Source organism: Notothenia rossii (genome assembly GCF_949606895.1).
Source record: "Notothenia rossii genome assembly, chromosome: 8".
Lineage (NCBI taxonomy): Eukaryota > Metazoa > Chordata > Actinopteri > Perciformes > Nototheniidae > Notothenia > Notothenia rossii.
Genome location: NC_136906.1, coordinates 55716614 through 55722925, shown reverse-complemented (window position 1 = coordinate 55722925; position 6312 = coordinate 55716614).

The window sequence follows — 6312 nt, the reverse complement described above, 5'->3', positions numbered from 1 at the left end:
GGCTCGCTGATCTACAGTTGTCACAGAGGGGATGCAGTTTATAATGTGACCACAGCGGCGGCTCCCCTCCAGAGGACACTTCACCACCCTGACCAGACAGCCAGCAACAGCCAGAAGTAACAGATTACATGAGTAACTGCATTACATTTGCACATAGAACTTTCAAAATCATGTTGTTGAGGCTTGTGAACAACGATATTGCACTATTTAAATCCAGTTAAAGCCCATTGTATTCTTATAAATAATGACTTACAAGAACATCCAGTTGAACAAAAAGTTGAAAACACATTTTAAGGAGACATGATGACCCAGACTCTCTTAAAAACCTGCCTGCCACAATAATATATAATTTTTACAACCCAGAATAAAATAAACAGTTAGCACTGCCCCAGGTAGACCACCACACGGCAACTGCTGTGCAATCACACTTCTTATGTGCAATATATACTAACATGTTATTGCAAAAATACTTAAAATATATACATTTTACTATTAACTATACACTACTATTGTTAATACATTATGGTGATCTATGTACATGTAAATAGACTCCTGCATTGACTTGGTCACGACAACATTCTCTGCAACATTTGGCTTATTGTATTTATAAATAGTTCTGATATGTATGTAGTTTACTTCATCTGCATTGTCTGCAACATAATCTGCACTATTGTATCCTAATCTATTCTAGTCTGTTTCTTCTTGCACTATTTTTATTTTATTTTTTAAATGTGCTATATCTTGCAACGTTGAGCTTGAGACTTAAGATTTGTATTGCCTTAACTACACTGTAGCTACTGTGCATATGACATTAAAGCCTCTTGAATAATACTGGCTGCTACTTTACAAATGTCATATGTTCACTTACAACTACCAACAAATGCTGCTTCTTATTTATTCAACCTGGGAGGTGAATTTATTTTATTTTGTATTAACATGTGCTTGCCTCTTTGTTTAATATGTAAGTCCATTTATTTTAAATGTTATACTTTTTAACTACACTGTCCCCTTTCCTGTCATTATGTAAATGTACCAGCTGTGCGATTTATAAAGGATTTCTGATTCTGAATCTATTGGTTGTTAATGTAAGAAACTGAAGAGAAAAAATAATTATGGATTACTGTAAATATAAAAAGTGGAAAACTGTCACTGGACCCCAACCTTATTTCAGAGAGAAAATCCAGCTGTTGATATTAATAATATTTTAGGTGTAGGCAATCATATGTAACAACATCTCCAATAGCAGACCTACTTTTTACTAAGACAGACAGTTATAAAACATTATAGGCCGAGACCTATTTGCATACATTTAGTGCTTAGTGTTTGAGATGTGCAGAAGCATATGTCTTTACTCAGCTGGTTTCCAAGGAATAAGTTGAGCGATGAGGAGAATTAAAAGAGGCTTAATTCTGAGGGGAAATGGATCCAGGTGGCTTACTTAGCATGTGCATCAATTAGAAACTTCCACTGAAAAACACAGCCTGTTTAAGTGAACCATTTGTATCTTTTGCTGGGCTGTTTCTGCTTCATTTCAGCCTGCACCTGCTTTGCCTCTGCGAAGTTGTTGCAGTTATAGACCTCCTCTTCATCCAGAAAAGCAGGTTTCGTAATACTATTTCATGAGTTTTAACTAAAAAAAACAGAAAGAAGAACACGTTCAGTGTCAGGTAAAAGCATATAGATAAATCCCCACATGCTGTTTGATCCAGATGTCATGCTGTGAAAATCCGAGCCGTGCAAAGAGTTTTGCCCTTCCTTATACATGCTTACTCGTAGAGGATATCTTTTGAAATCACCTTGTAACATTGCACAGCTCAGTCCTGCATGTTCTACCCAGTCAAAGTGGTTTTAAATGAGACAGTTAGACCTAATCTACCACAGTGGAGGTGTTCGGTAGTCAGATGCATTTTGAAACATTTGTATTGCACAATACAAATGTGATGAATATTAATGTTGTTAGAGCAGTTCTCTGTGACTGAACAGTCATGAATAATGCATAACGGGCCCATACAGGGTGCTTATGATGCCATATTTACAGTCGGCTATATGAGACACATTATAGCTTTCACTTAGCAGGGAGCACCACCGATTTGATAAATGAGCTGTGAGTGCAGTATGCAGAATTCACAGTGTGGTAGCAATACTGCCCCCCATGTGAAAACTATTGTCCAAAATAATTCTCAGAGACTACATTTGTTGGTTGACTGTGTGTTTTTCGTCTGTCACAATCAGTTTATCTGTTATTTCCCACAAGTTGATTCCACCTTAATCAGTGTAGAAATGTGGCACATAAGATTAAATAGATTTTGAAACATGGACATTTCTAAAACATGAATTGTACAGTTTCTTTGAAAGCCACTAAAGTCTTGCAGTTTTAGCCTGAATCTTTCTTTATTGTACCAATGTACCATAATTAGTATCCTCACTGCAATAACAATTGTAAAACATATAACAACTTCATTTGATCCACTAACTCTAGATAATGACTGAGTTTGGCTTTCTCTTGAATTAAAATGTTGCCAAACCTTCTTAAACTGTGCAAATGTTGCATTATTTTTACAAATACTAATTTACATGTTACATAATTGCAGAACAATACAGTAGCCTACAATTTATATTGAAATAGATTTGATCTTTATCGACATTTTAACTTTTCATGTTTATATATATATATATTTTCATTTATTTGATTACATTTTATTCTAAAACAGAGTAAGTTTCACAAAACCCAATTTCCTGCTTTATATAAGCACTCTTCTGATTCACTGGATGATAACAAATATATTACTTGATCTGCTTATTCGAGCATATCTTATCGAATTGTTTCTGGATATTTCATGGCTTCCAGTTCTCTTAGAAATAATCCTGCTAGTGGGAAAATAGTAATTTATTTTAGACTGAAGAAAAAACCCCAGCACATTTATAAATGTCAGGGTATTACTCCAAGCAATGAAGCTAGAAAATAAAACTAGGTTACAGCCACCATGATATAAAATGTAACAATGAGTGTTTAATATATAAACATACATCTCATTGACATTTTCCTTTGTTTTCAGACTGTATCATAACATCTAATGCTTTATTAAGGTTGTAATGTTTTTTGTTGTATGACGCCATTTTTTCCTGTGGCATAGCATCTCTTTTTTATACACTTTGTAATATTCATCTCTCTGTAATTACTTCGGTGAAACTATGACTATCCGACCGAGATGATGATATCTATGATAGACGAACCATTTTTACACATGCAGCTGTGGAACAGAATCTGAACAAGGCAGCCGTTGTTAGAGCAAATCTAATAAAGTGTAATGCCAAAGCATCAAGCAGGCAGTTAGAGTGAAAGGTATTTATGGCTTGACCCTGATAGACTGTCATGTGAAGCACTTTTAAACAGCAGCAGAATGCTACAACCATCTTAATGGCTGGTCATTTCTGAGGGTATGCTAGTCTCTCTCTTTTAGCTGTTCCTTCTTCCTCAACCTCCTCCTAATCAGCTCATTTATTGTGTCTGTCATTAGTGCAGGGGCGGTTTTAGGGGGGGCCAGTGCCCCCCTACCACTGACTTTGGACCCCCCTGAAAATGAGATGAAAAAAGTTTATGATTAAACGATTTCTTGGCTGACTAACGATATTTGTCATTCTAGTCTGACCCATTCAGAGATTGAGTACTCGAGTCCTGGACTCGGACTCGAGTGCCGATTTTTGGGACTCGTGACTCGACTCGGACTCACACACTGATTGACGTGACTCGGACATGGACTCGTGAATTCTCGCGCACTATGACTTGGACTCGGACTCGTGAATCTTTCCCCCCACGATGACTCGGACTCGACTTGTACATTGACGCTCCGACTTGGACTCGTGAATTTTTTCCCCCACGATGACTCAGACTCGACTTGTACATTGACGCTCCAACTTGGACTCGGACTCGAGCAAGTTTTCTCTGGAGTCTGATGTCCTCTATCCTGGCATGTGCACCTGTGAGGCGAGTTCACCTACTGGCCCCCGCTGTTCCAGTCTAAACCTGTCTAGGACACACCCCGCATCATGCTGTATGCTTTCACATATTCTGCTTCCACATTGGAAAAGAGCAGCACAAAATGCTTGTTATGTTATGTGGAAACAAGATTGAAGAGAAGGCTCCGTAACACATTACTCTAAGGATCGAGTTCAGACATATAGGCTGTGTTGAATACTATCATCAGAGTAACGTGATCTAATCAATAAATAAAGATTTAGCCGATAACACGAAAGCACATGGCTACTTAACATGCAGAATGACCATTTTGCATGCTAAGTAGCCATGTGCTTTCTGGGGCTAAATCTTTATCAGTAAACCGATTTAACCGGTAATTGTTCCTTCAAAATAAGAGTCCCGATCTTATTACTATCAAAATAAAAGTGCAAAACGAAAACTTTACCATAGGAAAATATTGGCATACAAATATAATCACTTCTCTCAAAGTTAACTCATTTTAAATATAGTTGGACATATTAAAGGTAATTTACAATAATAATATTCATATTAGCATAATAAGCTTTATATTTGTATAGCACCTATTACAAGAATTGTAGCCAAACTCGCTTCACAGTAGTTCAATAGACAGATTAGTATAACATGACAGGATAAAAGCAATGTAGAGGAGCAGCTACTTTTCAACACATATATCCACGAAGGTTAATACATGAAGACTTGTGACTCGGACTTGACTCGGATTCGAACACAGGTAATGATGACTCGGACTCGGCTCGGACAGTCCTTGGGTGACTCGGACTTGGACTCGGACTCGAACACAGGTAATGATGACTCGGACTCGACTTGGACACTCCTTGGGTGACTCGGACTTGGACTCGGACTCGAACACAGGTAATGATGACTCGGACTCGACTCGGATACTCCTTGGTTGACTCAGACTTGGACTCGACTACGACTCTCCCTTGGTGACTCGGACTTGGACTCGGACTCGAAGAGTGGTGACTCGAGAGTGACATGGACTCGTGAATTGGTGACTTGACTACAAGACTGGACCCATTAGAGCAGGGGTCTCCAACAAGTCGATCGCGAGCCTCAATAGCCCCCACTTTACAAATGTGTTTATTTATTTATTTTTTAACACCAGCCGACATCGCCACGGAGAAGCACACAGCCTCTGCGAGAGAGCACACCTTTATCTATTTAATATAGTTGTAAAAAATTAAGAAATCATTCCAATGTGGATTATAGGACAGTATATATATATATTAAAAAAAAGTTTAAAAGGGGAGTGATTAGTCAAATATGCATTAATAAAAAGAAAGAATGCTAACTAGTCAACATAAGATAAGATTGATGCATTTAACTTCAACATAAAAAAAAATCAAATAATTAAATTGCATACAATTTATTTTAGTAAACACTGCAAACGGGTCCCACAGGCCCAAACAGCATACAAAGGTTAAAGGTAAGCATATAATCATGTGTAATCAAACAAATACCAATAACTATATTGCATTGTTTTCTTATGCGCAATTACTTCATACTCTCTTTGTCTTTTTCGTCCTGCATTTATTGTGCCCCCCTCATAAAATAACTGGCCCCAGCCTGGCCCCCCCCAGTCAAATTGGTCTAGAACCGCCACTGCATTGGTGCCATAGTTATAGAGTGGCAAAGTCACGCCCATCTACTTCCGGACCTTATTTCGGAAAAATTATGTATTGAAGTCAATGGAGAGAGAAAACGTATCTTTTGATCCCTTTTGACTTGTGCCACGAATTACACATATCTTTGTCAATCTTAAAAAAATAATTTCCATGTCAAAAAAGTCACAGTTTGTCGTAAAACTGTTGAAATATAAGACTATGAAAAATATGCAACTAGAAAGACTACAAATTCCAGAGTTGCGTAAGTGATGTCATAACTCCGTCCCTCTCTCACCCGCCCCGCAGCTGAGCGACTCATTCACGCCTTCATCTCCTCCCGCCTTGACTATTGCAACTCACTCCTCTTCGGCATCAGCACAACATCCCTCAACAGACTCCAGCGTCTCCAGAACGCAGCCGCCAGACTCCTCACCCACACCAAATCATGGCATCACATCACCCCGGTCCTCAAAGAACTCCACTGGCTTCCCGTCTCACACCGCATTCACTACAAACTCCTGGTCCTCACCTATAAAGCCCTCCACCATCTGGCCCCCCCTTACCTCACTGACCTCCTCATCCTCTACCAACCACCCCAGTCCCTCAGATCCACCTCAGCCGGTTTGCTCTCAATCCCCAAGGCCAAACTCCGGAGCTTCGGGGACAGAGCCTTCTCTGTGGCAGCCCCGAAGC